Source organism: Pteropus alecto, unplaced genomic scaffold, assembly GCF_000325575.1.
Source record: "Pteropus alecto unplaced genomic scaffold, ASM32557v1 scaffold195, whole genome shotgun sequence".
Taxonomy (NCBI): Eukaryota; Metazoa; Chordata; class Mammalia; order Chiroptera; family Pteropodidae; genus Pteropus; species Pteropus alecto.
This window is the reverse complement of record NW_006438073.1, coordinates 7,270,879-7,290,796: the sequence shown is the minus strand read 5'-3', so window position 1 is coordinate 7,290,796 and position 19,918 is coordinate 7,270,879. Positions and strand designations below refer to the sequence as shown.

Sequence of the window (19,918 nt, the reverse complement as noted above, 5' to 3'; positions counted from 1 at the left end):
TGCTGCCTTTCCTTCTTTTTTTGGTATTACTCACAATGCATTTAAAAATGCCCATCTAAGAGTTGGGCACAGAACCAATGGCTTCATATTTCTCTGCTCTTCAACCCTCCACAGAGCTGGACTTGCACTTTAGTATTTTTATCAGTTTTTCTTGAATATTTGTGTACTTGTCTTATTTTACACATATACATATTCTATAAATGAAATAGTGTCACACTTAAATGTACTATTTCTCACCATACAGCGTGCTACCATAATGAACACCATACAAATTCATTTAAAAAGCACTACTAAATTCATAGTAGGGTTTTTAATCATCACGCATTTTCTTTACTCAACACATGCTAAACTACTATTATGTATTTGAAACCATTTACCTAAAGTATCCAGCAAAATGTTTTTTATATAGTTAGCACTTAAAAACAGCTGGAATTAAATTTCCATCTTCTAAACTGAAAACAGCAAGTAAATAAAACATCCTGGTTAAATGATTACTAAGCTCCTCAGCCATACAGTGTTTTCCTGTGCATTTTAAATGTGTATCTGTCTATGTGGATTAGGGGAAATAATTAAATACCAGAAAAATTCAAGATCTATAAAGAAAAAGAGCAATCAGGCAATATCGAAACAGGATTTCTTCTGAAACTGAAATAAAAACACATACACAAAATAAAGACACAGATCAGCTGAATGAACTACAATCATAAGCACAGTAAGGATTATCTAGAGGGATCCACGTCTAGCCTGCCTTACTCCCTGAAGCAAAAGATCACAGCCAAATGTTATAAAATCAGGATTTCCAGATGTAAAATAGCAAAAGGTTCAGTGGGAACCGTAAGACACAAGGTCAAGACCAGCTCCATGACTTGTAGTTGCTACTGTACAATGTCCTCTTCAACCTAATACCACTGTGAACACTTACAGCATCCATATTCCCCAAATATTAATACACAGCTGCCTTCATGTAATCTTGAACTCATTGGTGATAAACAGCATCAAAAACACAATTCTGTAGAATAATGACTTTTACTTATGATTGGTGACTTAGGAACACATATCTGTGTATGTATGGGAGAGCTATATTGTCACAACTTGGTTAAGGAAAAACTGCACGTAATTTATAATTGTTTTACATTCCATGGGGCTGAGCACCTATCAAGTATTCACGTTTACTCACTGATAACTGGAGCGTTACGTTTGCTCCAAATCTTAAATCATCACCTGCTTGTTGTAGAAGAGAACAAATAAAAAGAACTGGTTAAGTAGGACGGCAACAAAGGAGGCCTCTCCCCACGCACTCTGCTCCAAAAGCCCACAGGGCACATGGCATAGTGAAGGAAGAATACCGACAGGCACAGGACAGGCATGCAAGCCCTCAAAGAGCTTACAGGCCAGCGAGGAAGACATACGTAACAGAGTAACTATTTACTTGAAACTGAGATGAGCGACAAACATCAAAATTCACTGTACTATAACAGTGCACACTAGGCCTAACTGATGTCGTTATATGATAACTTTCTCCTGAAAATGTATCTCCTCACTTGTAAAGAAGGTGCAGGGTTGCAAAGACTGAACGAAGGCAAGGATGCTTAAGACAGTGACTAGCTCACAACACCCAGCACTTTAAGAGTGTTAACTCCTACCACTCCTGCTCCCTTCCCGGGTCTTACTCTAAAGGTGGCTTTCCAGCTAACACGGATTTCCCTTAACTCCGCTGCAGGACTTACTTCCTGTCCTTCTGTTTATATAACCGACAGCCAGGGAATCCAAGCCTCTCAACTGCAAAGCCTCAAAATGAAAGTCACAGTACAGAAATTTAATAAAATTAGAAATTAACCAATGATTCTTCTATATTAAAAAAATACAGGTGCCCACCCTCAAATTACCTGGGATGTCATTAATTCTTTTCTTGATAGTTACTTTAACCCTGAAAAGTTTTAGAATTAAGATTTAAATGATAAAAATAAATTCAACCCATACTTAACAGTCTTTATGTGTTTATTATCTAAAGCATTTGTAACATTTAAGATCATCTGGCAAATTTAAGTATTTAAAGATTATTCTTTTGATGTCAACTGAAGAAAATATAGACAGGCACCCACAACACACAAGATGGGTCAGAAGCATCTGTATTTTTAAAAATCTCTACAGATAGTTCTAATGCACAGCCAGGTAGTATAGTAGATATAATTACTGTGAATAACATACTAATATACTACTAGGCTAATAATTTGGATAACATAATGTCTGACAGTGACGAAAAATGTAATACTGAATTGTCCAAATGATTAATATATTGAGCAGAATTCTTTCTTTTCCTAATAATCCACCCTGTTAACATATATTCCACATACCTATACTTCTCAGTGGATAAAAAGCAAAGAGAATTTTACTTAATTATAAGAATGAAGTGAATGCAGGGTTTTCTAAGCTTCTACATCACACTGCCTCTATCACCCAAAACTTATAAAAGTCCAAGGCTTTTCTTCCAATATTGTATTAAAATTTGTCAAAATACAGTCATATGCCACATAACGAAGTTTTGGTCACCGAGGACTTCATAAATGATGGTGGTCTCATATGAACTTTTCAGCTCCATTATAATATCAGCTATTATGTCAACGCCGGCTTCTCATCGCGGTACGAAGACTGCAAAGGTCGGCAAGGCCAGGAGTTTTAACCTGGATTCGGATGAGGACGACTTTGAGGGTCTCTTCGAGGTGGCTCCTGAGAGCTGACTGTGGAGTTGCTGGAACTGGAACAGGGACGCACAGCTGAGAAGAGGAGAGAGAAAACTGCAGAGAAGAAAAGAAACCCCCGAGAAAATTCACAGCGAAGGGTTTAGCAGAAGCTTCTGCAGACTTCGACAAGCTCCTTAAAAAGTTTGAGAACGTGGACCCCAACATCGCAAGGTTTTCACTAGTGAGGAATGTTCGGGATGCATCATCTGCTAACGAGCAGATCTATGACGAGAAAAGAAAGAAACCGAGTAGACCACCAGGGGCGTATCTGTGAAGGGTGACACTTCTGCAAGAGCCGCAGCAGGTCCTTGGGAGGTGTTCGGAAGAAGGCACTGCTGACACAGGAGCTGACAGCCCTGTGCGCGTTGCTGCCCCGCGACCTTCTGGGCGGACCTGGTGTGGAGGTGGACGGCAGTGGCACTGATGACTGACCCTGTGTAGACGCCGTCTCGTGTGTGTGTTCGTGTCTTCGTTTAAAAAAAAAAAAGTTTAAAAAGTAAAAAATGAACTAATTAAAAATGGGAAAAGCTTACAAAAAAGATATATTTTTGTACAGCTGTACAATGTGTTGTTTTAACCAAAGTGTTATTACAAAAAGGTTGAAAAGTTTTTAAAAATTAAAACATTTATAAAGTACAAAAGTTACAGTAAGCTAAGGTCAATTTACTATTGAAAAAAGAAATGTATTTTTATAAATTCAGGGTAGCCTAAATGTGCAGTGTTTCCAAAGCCTACGGTAGTGGGTGGTCACAACCTCGGCCTTGACATTCACTCCAGACTCACAGAGCAACTTCCGGGCCTGCCAGGTCCATCCCCGCTAAGTGCCCTATGGAGATGTACACTGTTTATCTTTTACACTGTAGTTTTACTGCACCTTTTCTATGTCCAGAAATGTCTACATCCACAAACACCACTGTTACAACGGTCTAGGAGTGACGGGCCGCGCCACAGAGCAGGTGTGGGGTCCGCTGTGCCATCCAGGCGCGCGCAAGCGCCCTCTGTGACGGTCACACAGTGACAAAACCGCTAAGGACAGAGCTCTCAGAACATAGCCTTTTCTTCAAGCGACAGATGACTGAACTAACTATAAAAAGTGATATCTTCCTCATAACCTTTCACTATAATTTGATTAGCAAAACAGAACCATAACCGTGATGTAGTTAATGTGGCCCAGAATATTACATGATGCCATTTTTCTTTTCTCTTAAGAATATCAAAGTATTTTCACTTCTTGTGAGTACTTCTGAAATATAACCAACCCAGAGTAAGACTGCTAGGTACATTCAAAGATGTTAATGAATTAAAAACATTTAAAGCATTCTTCTTCTTCTTCAGGGATGCTGTTAGCATGACTCACATGGGTTTCAACACAGTCTGAATACAGGTAAGCATCAATCCAAGAGCACCATTTCACATATTTGCATTTAACAGGTGTGGTCCAGCTCAAATAAGGTAATTTTTAGAATAGTCTCTTACTTTTTTCACTTTATAGGTAGGGGTTTTAATAGGTAAAAATAGCTGTATGAATGCCTCTTTGATGAATTACACAGTTATGCCTTTTTTCATCAATTAGTTATACATCCAACATTTATAATTTCCCTAAAATAGTTTTTTTAACCATTTGCTAACAAAAACCTGGCCTGTTACACTAATAACTTTTTACCTCTTCTGTCACTTTTTATATATTTTATACATTATCCAATGTTATAACTAATGCTCAAGTTAAATGTTAACCATTTTGTTATTTTTACATTTTATTGTAACTACCTGAGAATTCAACTACATTGTCCAAAAAAAAAAGAGTACTCTCTCAGCAGAATGAAAAATAAAAGTTGAGAGAATCCATGTTTTGTTTTATTAGAAATAATTTCCAGCATGTTCAAGTTTCAAAGATACAGAACTAAAGTGAAATTCTTTTAAATTCCTCTCCCTGTTACCAACTGACATCCATATAATTGTATAATCAAAAAAGTTATTATTGGTTCAAAGTCTTGATAAGTGCTTTAAACAGCTTTCTTGGTGACCAAGGATGCATTTCTGGTGGCCAGAGACTAGTGTACGGCTCATCCGCTAGTGGTTAGAGATACATCGCCTGAAACGAGAGAGCTGCTGGGGACACCCCAGTCCACACTTTCAGAATATCCTCGCTCCACGGCCTCTCAGTTAACACAGGTGATTAATATCTTAATTAAGAAACCTATGTAACAGATGCTATTCATGATCTAACTGATATACGAATACAGTGAAAACCATTTCTGAGGTATAAGACAAACTTTATAACTCTTGGACATCACGGTGATGCTTAGGAATTAAGCTACCACGAACAATTACTATGGTTAATTTGGAAAAGAAGGTTCAATCTCATGAATGTTAACAGTAACATCATACCTGGAGAAAACATCTTTTGGAAAATGACCACGTATGCGATACCCTAAGGACCTACCAACTGCCCATATTCCAAAACGATATAAAAAATAGATAACCCTTTAGCAATTTAGTACCCCTGAGTGGGAGATAGCATTAACATTATTTTACAGATGAGGAGACTTACAGAAAGTTAACTTAAGCCTTAAGTTCTCCAACCAGTAAGAAGAGACCCAGAAACAGCAGCAGATCTGACCCTTGGGTCCCCTCCTGACTGTCCACAGCGGAAGCGTCGGAACTGAACCCACGCTCTTCTCAGGTCCTCGTGAAATCTGACGCTCGCTCAGGGCCCCGTCAAGCTGTCTCAAAAACCCTTTCATCCTGAATTTCTCCAGCAGTCCTAGTCATCTGATTCTTGTTAATGACAGACTTTTACAAGACATCTCTACATATCCACAAATCTTTTTGTTTTTACTATACGCTAAAGTTAAGATTCCTGCCCGACACTTCTTAGAATATTCTTCGCTCAGATGTTTATTTACTGAAATGAAGAGAATCTGATGGGTGATGGGAGAGCAAATACCATGTTCGATGAACACCAACTCTACATCCAGTTCAGCTCTCTACCTTTACCCAGAGGGCAGAGCCCGTACCAAGAGACCCTCACAGAGAACAGAAATTCCGATGACTACTTTCACGGTACGCTAGCAGGAATAAGAGATACTAAATAAATTCACGCAGCTGTAAGAAATGCAAACCTCTACAAACACCTACAGAATGTGGGAACGCTGGAAACACGTGGATTGCTGTGGCCTCCCTAGGCTTACCTCCTGAGGGCCTGCCAAAACACAAAACTTAGGAAAAAACAAATTTAAACAAAATTAACTTTATTGTCTTTGAAACAGTGTTTTATTCTAATTGTTCTAAGCTGAGAGAATTGATTTTAAGGAGCTAGTAGAAACTGTTACAGAATTAACTGAAGCCTAACCCTCAAAGTCTGCAGCTCATAAAATGCAAACAATTTATCTACAAATAGAAATTTAATCTTAATGTTAACAGTTAATAACATCCAAATTGATATCCCTTGCTCAAATAAAGATAATACCCTTCAGTATCGATAACCGACATAAAGGAAGCTACTGTTTAAGTGGAAAAGTCCGCTGTCGGCTGTGCCATCTCAGTCAGCTGAACTGCGGCTGCCAGAATCCCATGCCAGCCTGGTCCTGGTCAGGGGCGGCCATCAGGGACACTCCTTCCCAAGACTCGGAGGACAAGATCCCGCCAGCGGTCATTCTGTAGCATACACACACCTTCTCTCAACTATTCAAACACTTACCTAGGCCCTGCTGTAAAAGGACTTTTTAGATGTAATCGAAGTCACTAACCAGTTGGCTTTAACTAAAAGGGAGATTATCCAGGGTGGGCCCAATTTATTCAGATGGAACCTTTAAAAGAGGGATGAGGCCTTCTCTAAACTCAGCTGGGTCAAAAGCGGTCTCCCTTCCCCCTACCCTCCCTCCGGAGGCCTGCCCTGGACCCTGGACTAGGAGCGCGGCCCACGGTGAAAGCCAGCTCCTCTCCTGCTGCTTCTCTGGGTGAACCCTGACTTAGACACTTTTCATTAAAGTTTCACCATCATACAAATTATAAAAAAAAATGTGAAGTATCTCATTAGGCCAGTAAAGACATAATTATAGCCTACATCATGAATGCAAGGGGCTAACCTTAGTCAACATATGTTTGAAAGTAGTCATAATATGTTTAAGAGTATTTTTAGGTTCAATAAATTAAAATCTATTCCAAAATGTTAAATAATCTGCACCGAATCCACATTGCTAAGAAAGAAAGAAGTGTTCATTTTGGTGTGAATAAATAATTTCTTTAATAAACATGTTAGATTAATCCCTATTCAATAAACATGACAGAAAGTAATTAAGACCGGGAAATAAAAAATTTTCTTGAAATGTCATCAAGACAGTAAAAGCATGCTGAAAAGACCATAAGCCCCCAAATGTAACTACATATAACAATTTAAGATTTTCAGAATTCTCTGCTTTATCCAAAAGATCCTTCATATTACTGAGCTGCAAGCAACACGGACAGAGTGGAACGTACGTGTGTGCACTGTGTGTGCAGCCGTGTTCAACTTCCTTTGGTCTGCACTCTTAAGGAGAGACATTAAAACCCAGACAGACAGTAAGCTTACGTTCGCCCTGACGTTTCAGAATGCAATTGCATTCAATCGGGAGAGGGTAGTCTTTGAACATAATTTCCCACAGAACTGAACAGATTACATCACAATGAGGTGACAGCTTTGAGAGAGAGAAAAAGAAGCGAAAACCTTTGGGCACTTATTATCAATTGCTAGATTAGTAGCTAATTACCTATGTCTGTCCTCAATGTCAAGTACTCAATATTTAAAGCGCTTAACAGTTTTAGAAATTAGACATCTTTTTTTTTAAATTTATTTACTTTCAAATATACAGTACATTGGTTAGACATCTATATAGTTCATAAAACTATCCCACCAATTGCTCCCTCCCTCCCCTAGCCCTCCACCCAGCCATCATATTAATGCTAACTGCATTCCTTATGCCGTGCTCCCCATCCTTGTAACCAACTACCAACTACTAATTTGTACTTCTTTAACCCTTCACCCCATCCTTGGTTTGTTCACCTCAGGAGAAACACACTGAGCCTTTCACTGATGAACAGCACGTCACACAGTCAAGTGCTGCGTAACATGCTTTAGTCAATGACGGACCATACGTGTGCCGGTGGTATACCACATGACCTAGGTGTGCAGTAGGCTGTACTACCTAGGTTTGTGTTAGTACACCCTATGATGCTCGCACGTCAACAAAATTGCTTAACGACCACTTCTCAGAGCGTATCACCGTCATTAAGTGATGCATTATTGAATAGGTATTTTCAGAGATGAAACTGACGAAGTCTCCTTCTAACAGTCTTAGTTTGCTGGTTTGTTTTATCATGAAAGTGAACAACACACTTCTATATAATAAAATATTGTCCAATACTTTTTATATATCTACTGAAATAATCATAGTTTTTTTTTAACCTTTATGCTGTGGGTATGATAAATTACACTGATTAAATGCAGATGTTAAACTAACTTTGCATTACCAAGATATACCCTATTAGGTATTGACATAGTATCCTTTTTATATTGTCACTGGATTCGATTTCCTAAAATTTTATTAAGAATGTTCTGAATCTGTAAGACAACTGATTCTATTTTCTGGTGGTATCACAGTAATGCTTGTAATTATCAGTTTATGGTAATAAGGTGAAGTATCCCATTCCATACCTTTTATAAATGACTTTATATAAGATTCACACTATTTCACACTATTAATGTGGCCATCTAGGCTTTACCTTTCCTTTGTGGGGTAATTTTTAATTACATATTCAGCTTCTTTAATTAATACGGGTGCAAGGTCTGTTACTTCTTGGTAATAATTTATGTTTTTCAAAAACTTTTCATCTAGGTTTTCAAATTCATTGGCTTTAAATTGCTCATAATATTTCCTTAAAAGACTTTTAGTGTCTGTAGGATCTGTAGTGCTGTGCCCTATTTTATTACAGATACTAGCACTGGCTTCTCTCATTTACTGTAGATCAGTCTAGCTATAGCTATATCCGATTTAAAAATCTTTTTAAAAAAACACTTGAGTTTCATTGTTTTTCTCTACTTATTCATTTTTTATTTCAGTAATTTCTGTTATTTTAATTATTTTCTTCTAGTTATCTTGGGTTTTGTTTGCCTTTAATTTTTTTTAAATTTTAATTTGTTAGAAAATTAAAGTTTTTTAACATAAATATTTATAGGTACAAATTTCCTATAAACACTGCTTTACCTTCATCTCACAACTTTTATGTTATATTTTCATTATCATCAGTTAAAATACTTTCCGATTTCTCTTGTGACGTCTCCTGACCAATAGATTACATAGAAGTGTGTTGTTCAAATTCCACATATTTGGGGGTTTAACTCCATTTTGGTCAGAGCTCATACTCTATATATGGGCTTAGCATGTGTTTTATTCTGGTGAATATCCCATGTGTACTTGAAAAGAATGTGAACTTGTCAGGTATAATATTTTATAAACACCAAAGAGGTCAAGGTGGCAGATAATGTTCAGATCTTCTAAGTCTTCGATGATTTTTGATCTCAATTTATCAACTGTTGAAAAAGTTGTTAAAATCTCACTCTGATTGTGAAATTGTCTATTTCTGCATTTTAGTCAATTCTTATGTCATGAAGTAAGGACTATATTATTAAGTGACTGTATTAAGTGGACATTTGCGATTGTTACATTTTCCTGCTAAATTGACCTGTATCATTATATCCCCTTTACCTGAGTACAAACTGGAATAAAAACAGTGACTGCCTTGGCTTGTTTTTAACTCCTGAAATCTATTTTATGTTATTCCAACCTTCTGCTTACTGTTTTCTTGATATAACTTTTTCCATCTATTTACTTTCAACCTACCTTTACCTTTCTCTTTAAATTTTCTGTTGGGAAAATTTAAAGTTAACTATAGGTTATACACCTCATAGTATATAGCTGAGCCTTTTTGGTTTTTAAACCCATGTGACAATCTCTGCTTTTTCACTGGAGTGTTCCTCTACTGCTATTTAATGCAATTACTGATATAGATCAGTTGTGGCTCTACCAGCTTTATCATTAGCTTTCTATCTGTAACCTGCTTCTGTTCCTCTTCTTCCCTTCCCAACTTTTTAAAATACACTATTTGAACATACCTTATAATTTCGCTTTATTTTCCTTAGTGTTTTTGTACCTTTGCTCCTTTGCATTATTTTGAGTGGTTGGTCTAGTGATTAAAAATATAAATCTTTAACTTTTCAAGGTGTACTTACAATTAATATTTTACTACTTCACATAATATGTAGTAACCATACAGGTCCATAATTATACACACATAGGTTAAAAACTCCACAGGATGATGCCCCCGCCCCCATACACTCTATAATACAAAGAAATTAAGACAGAAAAAAGACTCCCCAAGCACACCGTCTTTTCTATTTACCCAGAGAACTTACCATTCCTGGTGTTCATCGTTTCTAGACACCAGCTTTGTATCTGCTCTCATTTCTCTTTACCCTGAACAACTCCCCTTTAGCGTTTCTGCTATGCAGGTCTGCTGGTAATGAATACTCTTAGTTATCTTTCATTTCAAAATGGCTTTATTTCATCTTCATTTTGAAGATATTTTCAATAGTTACAGAATTCATGTCGACAATTTTTTGTTCTAGCATTTAAAAGGTATTTTACTTTCTTCTGGCCTCCCTACTTTGATAAGTCGGCCTTTAATGGCATCATTGTTCCTCTATACATAACATGTCATTTTTTTCTCTTGCTGCTTTCAAGACCAGCTCTTTTTACTCTAATGTACCACAGTGTGGCCTCCTTTGTGTTTGTTTTGATTGTTGTGTGATAAGCATCTTGAATCTGTAAATTTATATCTTCCAACAAATCTGAGATTCTATGCTATTACTTCAAGTACTTTTCTGTCTCATTTGCTCTTTCTTCTTTCTGGGTCTCTAAGTACACATTAGATCATTTTATATGCTATTCTGTTACCTCTATTTTGTTCCTCTTCCTGTTATTTACAATGGATAGTTTCTACTGCTCTGTCTTCAAATCTGCATATCCCTTCCTTAGCAGTTAAAGTCATCCAGTAAAATTTTCATTTCAGGTATTTTATTTTCAGTTATAAAACTTCCATTTGGTCTTCTTTTATTGTTTCTACTTCTCTGCTAGAATTTTCTATTTGTATTTTGTCTTCCTTTATGAGAATCATTATCACAGCTAAAATACCTGTCTTGTTAGTTCCAACATCTGGAGGTTGGTATGAGTTGCTTTTCTTTTCAGGTTTTGCTTTTAAAAGTGTATGCTGATTCCAAATTCTGTCTTCTTCTAAAGGTTTATTTTTATGTTAGTAGGAACTTTCTTGATTCAGTTCAGAACTGAGAACTTTGATTCCCGACTGCCAGGTCTGGTCTCACTTCAGATTTGCAGTTAAGGTCCTTTAAGTCGGTGCTGCGTGTGGGATTCAGGGGTCGGAATCTGGGGATCCTTTCTGTCTCTTTTCCTTCCTGGATTCCACTTTCTCCAACAACAGGGATTTCCCCAAGGTTGGAATTAGTGCCACTGACTGTACTTGACCCCAGGCTAAAAGCCAGGCAAACAAATACTCACTGCATAAACTTCCCTCCTCCAAGAGCTAACTCTGTCCCAGCTCTGCCTGTCTTCATTCCCCAGTGCTGTGCGCCTTGTAGTAGCCTTGAACTATACACACATTTTAGAGCTGTTTTCTGCAGGTCAGATAGGAATTTATTCATTCGGTACTGGAAATAAAAGGCCTCGAGTTCCTATGTCAAAGCTCATTTTTCCAGAGGGATAGTGATGAAACCACATTCAAATCGGCAAGCAGTATGGCCCTGGTTCTAGTTACCACACTATCTCTTGTTCTTCCTGCCACCTGGGAACAGTTCCTAGGTGGCAATTACAGCTTTTAGCCTCATTCATAGTTGGCATAGCCCACCCCAAAGCCCAGTTTATTTCTGTGAAATTGGCTCCAACGCTCAGAGTCAATTTCCTGGCCATCCAGACCTTAATCGTCCCAGGACTGAGAGAGTTTTCCACTTTGGTCCTTGCTTGGAAAAGAATGTGAAAGAGCCTAATAAGATCCAAAACATAGATTGGGCATTTGGAAATTTTGTAGAAGACACAAATGATGTGATTTAAGAGGGTACTGGTCCTCATTTGTAGAATGAAATTTCTTGTGACTATAAGAAGTCCTTCAAAAGGTTTAGGGTTTTCTTTAACCATAAAACACTCATGTGCTCAGATTTTACTGAATCCTCATTACATATTTTTATAAAATAACACTTCAAGTAGATTATGTAACCAGACCAAGAGAAATGTCGACTAAATTGGGGAAAACCTCACAAGAAAAACTGAAATCTTTCTGATAACTTTTTCTCACTTAATGAAGTTTATTAAATTATAAAACTTTTCCTCCCCAAACTAGTAGGAAACGGAATTTTGAGAAGGCCAAAAATAAGCAGTGTTTTTGAATGAAGCTTAAGAGTGTTTGGATTCAGAAGTAATAAGCTTTTTAAAAGGGGAGGAAACATTAGTGAATTTATGTATGAAAGTTACATTTAAAATGACAATGACAATATAAATTTCAAAGTTTACTATAAACAGAATTATCATCTTTTTCTATTAAATTCAAAATATACTGAAGTTCCTTTTTAAGCACAAAATCTTTAAGAAGGTATGAATATCAAGAGTTCTTAAAGAAATCATGAAGTTTTGGATGTGGTTCCATAGTGTAGTGGTTAGCACATCTGCTTTACATGCAGAAGGTCCTGAGTTCGTGCCCCTGTGGAGGCACAGTCCATGGTCTACGGTCATGCCACCCTGAACAAGCTCGATGTCTGATCTCAGAAGCTAAGCAGGGTCGGGCCTGGTTAGTACTTGGATGGGAGACCACCTAGGAAGACCAGGTGCTGTAGGCATAAATAATAATAATAATAAATTTTTTTAAAAAATCATAAAGTTTCACCTAAGTGCTTAATATTTTGTATTGTCCAATCTTGAATCCTTTACCTTAACCCTGATCCCAGGCTGAATCTGCTCTCTCATGTCAGAGTTCAAAGGATCATGAAACACCTTTAGATTTATATATTTAAGCTTAGTAAGTTACAAAAGTATTTTCCAACTGCCTCCCAAAAATTCACAAAGATTAGTATTTGATTAGTATTCCACTAAATAATCCCAACTTAGCCAACCTTGTATCTCCAAAATAAAACTTAAGAAATTGCTATATACCAATACTGCCTACTGTAAACTTCCACATACCTTAACAGTAAATAACATAAATAACATAAATACTGCCTACTGTAAACTTCCACAAACCTTAACAGTAAATAACATAAATAAAATATTTGGGAAATGACTGCAAAAATTATTCAAAATTTTAAGAGCTTAGCTGTGCAAGGTTTTTTTTTAAAATATAATAAATCTTTTCTGACTCAATTCTATAAAGGCTAACTGTGATAGCAAAGTAGATTGCTTAATTTATATATTCTATCTATTAAAATACTGAAAATATTTCTCCACCTCTCCCATTTTGACTAATAATGATTCAGTACTTTCCAAATCCTGTTTCTACCAGCCATCTTTAGTCATTTCTCCTACGTCTCATACATACAGGCTGCTGACCGTTAGCCTGTTAGTTTTCTTTCCTGAAGATACCCAGAACTCTCATTAAAACTCTCATTTTTCTCATGCAGTATACTATTCAAAACTACAACTTACATCTCTTTCGGGCATGTATTGTAGGTCAAAATTAATTCCAAGGACAAAAAACAAATGGCTGGGAGAGCAGAGTAAACCACACACAGTGTAGAACAGTCAGCTGGCTGGGAGTACCGTGCCGTGCTGCGCTATGCACACTGAGAAGTGTGTGTGTGTGTGTGTGCGTGCGTGTGTGGGGGGGGGGGTCCACTCTACGTACTAGCATTCACTGGCTGAGAGTGCATGACAGCGGTCAGAGCACAGACAAACATGCATACTGGCAGTTTACTGTAATACATTTATAAATACATTTTAAAAGGAAACTATTGCAGAGACAGGCATTAAAAGAACTGGCACTGAGCAGAGCAGTATCAAACAGCACATAAAATGGCTACATGCTTTTATACCCGTTACACACATTACCTATTATCTCCCTACACTAGTTCTTGCTCATTATTCAATTACCCAAATTACACAGATTAAAGCCCCAAATTAGAAAGGTGAACAAACTCACAGGTAACTTACTGATTTGACAGTAAGAAAACTAAAAAGAGTTTTAAACTTATGTTAGATGTTTAAGTTCAGAAGTGTAAAATATAAAAAGAGCTTTAATTAGCCTAAAACGCTGTTAATCAGTGGCTACAAAACTTTCAAATGACATTTCAGAATATTAAAAATACCTCTCTTAAGTTAATAACTCTACGAGGCGGCGAGAAATAATAAAATAAAAATTTTAAGTCTATAAAAGCATAAAGGGCACATCTTGGGGTAGTTTTCTATTCTCAGAAGATTTACCAAAAACAAAGCTGACAACAAACAGCTGGAAAAAGTCAAGTTAATTTTCTTCACCTCATGTCTTCCCAACAGATAAACAAGGCCATTATAGCTGCGTAAAACACGTTTTAATTGAGTGCTGTCACTGGTAGGCAGAGAACTGTGGAACTGCTACTTTTCATATCAAACAAAGCAGGTAATTAACAGCCTTTCTGGCACAATCCCTTATCACCAAAATACACGATGAATGCTAACTTCCCTCAGAGGCAGCGCTCGGTTACCACAAAGCCAGGCTGGTGTTTCGGGGTCACATTCACCTCCTTATTACACAAGCATACATTTCCAGCTCAGTCAGACACCTATAATTAAACACAAGAAGACTATCACGCTAATATTCAGGCTGGCCTGCCTGGGAAGGGGTTTCCCCTCCTCCCGGTACAGATGATTGCCTTTCATTTTAGTTTCAAGTAGTTAGAGTTCACTTAGTTTTGATTACATAGCAATTAGATATGCAAATGAATAAGATCCGGAAAAATACTTTTTCAAACATCAGATTGTGAGCAATCAGGCCCATTCTCTTCTCTTGTATATACAAGCAGCTCATTAAACAACTATTGTCTAAAAAGCATCTCTGCCTCAAACGCCTTGGATTTTCTTAAATGTTAAAAACATTTAAAATACATCCTCGGAACAAATCTCTCGTCAACCTAGTTCGGGTGTATATGTGTGCACGGTGGGGAGGCATGGTAAGTGGCCAAAGGAAAGAACACACCCTAATTCACATTGTTTAGGGTTACTTCAAGACGTGCCAAGAAATTTCTTTTAATTTTTTTTTTTTTAAATATACAGGTTAAAACTTTCTATTAAATGCTACCTAGGAGTAACATAAAATATTGCTAAGTATTCCTAAATATTCCAACCATTTGCTTGAGAAACACTTTTCATCTTGATGCGTTTGTTTTATAAGCTATTTGCAGGTGTTAGCGTGAAGAATGCACACTCCGGAGAGGAGGCAGGTAAAAACATGCGCACTGGAGAAGATCAAAACTGTGACCTCTGTCTGCGGGGTGACTCCACAGACATGGCCACCGAGTTCTCACAAAATGCGCTCATACTGTCTGCACCCTGGCAATTAACTTCACTTTTAGGTTTTAAATTTCAACTTTGCTTCTAAACCTCAAGTCTTATTCAATTAACTTAGAACGTTCCAGCTGGCTTTTTCTTTTTTGAAATTCATGTGTCAGTTGTTTAGGTAAAATTTTCAAGTGTTTCTTCTGCATTATTTATTTGATCCCCTGTACTTAAGAAAATTCAAGAAACGGGCTGACTAAAAATCTGTGGAAAAAGAACCTAACTTTTTAACGGGCACCAATTATGTCCGCGCTTGATTAAATGAATCGGAAATAGAAGTTACTGCTCTCGGGGAACGCGCGCTGGGAAAGGAAAGGGGAACCACCCTGGGGTTCAGGATGAAGCTGCCCGTGCAGAGAGGCGGAGCCTGGACACTGGGCAGAGGGGGCCGGTGAGGCGGAAGGAAGCCGCAGGAACCTTCCAGGAGGTCCCCAGCCCACACCGCCCCCCGCACCCAGGAAGGCGCGCACCTGCTCGCGCAGCGCCCCCCGCAACTCTCCGTCACGTGCCCGCACGCGCCCTTTTAGAATCCGTGCTCGAAGCTCTCTGAGACGATCCTCTGAAATCATGATCACGCCACTCCTGATTAAAACCCGCCGCCGCCTTCAGCGGCTCTTCAGAAAGCCCGACTTCTTCCCGGGCCCAACTTCTTCTCGGGCGGAGGGACGTGGACACACGCCTCCCCCGCGTTGCTCCCCGCCCTTCCCCTCCCACAGTGACGACCTGCCATCCTCGGACAGTTCCATCTCATTCCTATCCGGGCACCTTTGCGCTTGCTCGTTTCACCCGGAAATATTCAGCCTTCCAAGCTTCCCACGTCGATCTCCTTGTCCCCCGATTAGATGTCACCTCACGCGGCCCTTCCTTAGCCTAGTTAAAAGCTCTCCACACTGGTCCCACTTATCACATCGCCTCATGTTACTCTTTTCATGGTACTTATCGCTATCTAAAATTGTCCTGTTTACTTACCTATTTTCTGTCTTTCTCTCTAAGCTTCATGAGAACAACCTCCAATCTTTGTGTCTTGCCCAGAGTAAGGAAATCAAAAGAAAAAAAAAAAAACTTACTAAATTATTTAATAAACTCTGAAAGGTAGAAGAAATATTCTAAGTGGAAAAAGCATGTGAATAAACACATGGGGACAATAAGAATGGCCTGATTTTTTAGAAGGTGCTGAGATGGGACTGAAAACATAGAAGATATTAAAAAAAGAACACTGTATGACAGAGATAAATGTGTGTATAATTGGCCATTTAAGGTTGAATGAAAGGTGCACTGTCGTGACGCCGAGGACGCAAGACCACACGTTTGGGCGCAGCAACGTCACTGCCACTGCCTCAGAGCCTTTTTGATCAAGCCTGGCACACCGTCCAAATGGAACCTGGTCTTCTCTGCCAGCCTGATGAAGTGTTTCCCCTTTTTATCTAATCATTTCATCAAAGGCGAATCCCACAAAGACGATGAGCCTCCGACAGTATTCACAGCTTCATTACCAATAAAATTCACTTGCTGTGTCCAGATGAGGTTTGGCCTATCTACTGCAAATTGGTCCAAAAAAATCATATATGTAGGTGAATGTGGATAAAAGTCCCAAGTATTTTTTTCTTTACCAGTGGCCGCTGGTAAAGAGCAAACTAATAAAGAACATAAATCAAATCCTATAAACAAGCAAGACATTAAGTACCAGAGGACAGAATGTTTCTCTGATATACACATTTTTCCATAACATATTTTCTTCCAAGTATACAAACATGAGTTCTCATTTTAAGAGCAGCAGCACTTTAAAACAAACATAAAGGTAACATTTTAATTTCATATCAAAAATTTCCTAGGTCCATAGTATCATTCCATAACAAATCGCATGACAGCCGATACAAAAGTAGATTTAATAATGATGTTGTTTTCTAGAAGAAAGTTGAATAAACACCAAAACAATGCCAAATGTCATCCACACCAGGTCACTATGAAAGTGAATGGACAGACTATTAATAATTACACCTGGACAGTAAGTGTAGCTAAAACCTTCCCAGGCAAACTGAAATTTACTATCACCCTTTCAAGAACTGTACTGAGAAGAAACACTTAGCGTGCTATCAAAACATGAAGGTAACATGATTTAGACACACTATACACCCGTCTCTCGATTTACGTGAATTATTTGTTCCACGCATCTTTTTTGTACGTGGAAGAAAACCAGGTAAGAGTCCAGCAGCGTGCCCACGCGCGCACATACACACACACACACACACACACACACACACACACACACACACAAACTCAAATAGGCCAATGTAAGACATAAAAATATTTCACGTATTTTCACAAAAAAATGCTAATGAAATTCAAAAAACCAAAATAAACTTTATTCACTATTGGTGTCTTTACTATAATCTAAAGGAATCAATCTCTTTTTAAGGCTTTTTGGATGTTTGGATCACTATCTAGAATTGCAGTTTCCAGTTGAAGAGCTTTATAAATATTTTCCGCAGTGAATGAAACTGGTTCAAGATCACTGCTGTATTCCTTGGCAGGATGGGCTTCAGATATTAAGTGAATTAATTCATTATCAATTAATTCATGGTTGAGTCATTCATTAATATAGTCTACATTCAAAGTGTCAGATCCTTCTTCTTGAAATTTATTTAATAAATGAATAACGCCCATTAATCCCTCTTCAGTTGTTGGGACTACATTCCCTAGAACAACCACTTCTGGCCATATTGCTTTCCAGCAAGCATCTAAAGTTGATGGCTTTAGATCACTCAAATCTAAAGCAATATTCTTGATACGACTTCAAATTGTGTATTTATTCCAGGCTTCTGTAACTGCAGGTGATTCATTATCTTCAAGTTTATTAAAAAATCATTAAAACTCCATTTAATATAATTAATCTTAAAGGTAGAAATGTCTTCATCTAAAGGTTGGATCAAGGAAATTGTATTTGGTGGCAAATATACTTTTATATTTGGACGTTCTAAATTGTGTGGATGACCAGGTGCATTATCTAAAAGTATTTTAAAAGGAAGATATTTTTCCTTCATATAATTTTTGGCTTCTACAGCAAAATGTCTGTAAAACCAATTCCAAAAAACATCAGTAGTCACCCATGCTTTTGCCATCCAGTGACCGGGAAGATCATTAACAACTGGGCGTTAGTAAAAATTAGCTCTTCGCACGTTGCTGATTTTTAAAAAGAGTAATCATCAACAATGGAAACGAAAAAGAAAGGACCACATAAAAATGGCGTAACCGCGTAAATGGAAACCGCATATAAAAAAGCCCACATAAACGGGGGCGGGGGGAGTATTTACTACGCATAAAAAATACCACATAAATTGAAGGATGGATGTAGATTAAAAAAAATTATTTGCTATCTTTTTTCCTGGGTTATTAAATAAGAAATGTAGCATATCTAGGCAAAATAAAACGCGCTGCCCGCGAATCTTCCCTGCGGAGCAGGAGCTAATGCCTCCAGAACCAAGTCACCACGCATGCGCGTAGCTTAAAAACCGGCTTCTAAATTAAGAATTCCGAATTCAAATTTTACATTTTAAAAAGCAAAATAATTAAGAATGAACTTTCCCATATTACCTTACAGAATGAGGTAATTTGTAAAATGATGTAAGATTTAACTGAATAATTAAAACCATAATAATGGAAAATAACAAATATCTATATAAACTACTGGGCACTGGAAAAGCCTGTGAGCCTGACGCTAAAGACAGAATCGAGAAAACCACAATAAAATACAGTTTGACTTAGTTGATTTTTCTGCATATAAAATAATTATAAGCAAAATTAAAAGATAAAACATTCCTTCCCTCCGGCACACACTTGCTGGGCCCCAACCACGTGGCAGGAATTTACAGCTGTCATTGAGGATCCCTGCCCCACGGCACGCTGCTGTCATCCAGCGCCAGACACTCGCGAGGGGGGACTAGTGACCACGTACAGTGCGCCAGAGGCGATGAGGGAGCCAGAAAAGCGCAGGCGCACTAGGGTGAGTGGCAGTGAGGTGAGGGCGTGCTATCTGGTGGCGCAGTGGTTATGGACGGTCTCTCCGGAAAGAGAGATTGAAGGGAAACCTGGAAGAAAGGAGGGATCCAGTTAAACAGACCCTAGGGGAAGAGTGTTCCGGGCCAAGGCACTAGCAAAGCCCGGCGTTAGCGCCCTCGGGGCCGGCCAGGCGGAAGCTCAGTCCCAGAGCTGCAAGCTGAAGACGAGCCTTGCTGGTCACAGAGGAGATGTGACTCTCACTGAGAACGTGAAAACGCTCTGCAGGCTGGAGGAAGACAGTAAGAGCGGAAATAAGGAATCCAGAAATAAGACGATCGGCTCATGCCCTCAAGCAGCCGGGCGGGAGTCAGCTCAACTCCAGCCACCGACGGAGCATGGGTAACCTCCCCGCGCCTCCGGCTCCCCACGCGTGGAACTGGAAAAGCAAGTGCAGCCATCTCACGGCGCTGTCTGAGGATGACGTGGGGTGATGCGCACGGGACGACAACAGCAGCACCCCGACCGCACCAAGGGCTCAGTGTGCTGCAGCCTTACCGC

At 38.6% G+C, this 19,918-nt stretch overlaps 1 protein-coding gene and 1 pseudogene across 1 annotated transcript in view; one reads left to right on the top strand and one right to left on the bottom strand.

The window, feature by feature from the left end:
• QKI (QKI, KH domain containing RNA binding) overlaps positions 1-19,918 on the bottom strand; it is a 106,027-nt gene that overhangs the window by 45,947 nt on the left and 40,162 nt on the right. The gene's annotated exons all lie outside the window — the stretch shown is intronic.
• LOC112482325 lies at positions 12,563-12,678 on the top strand (annotated as a pseudogene).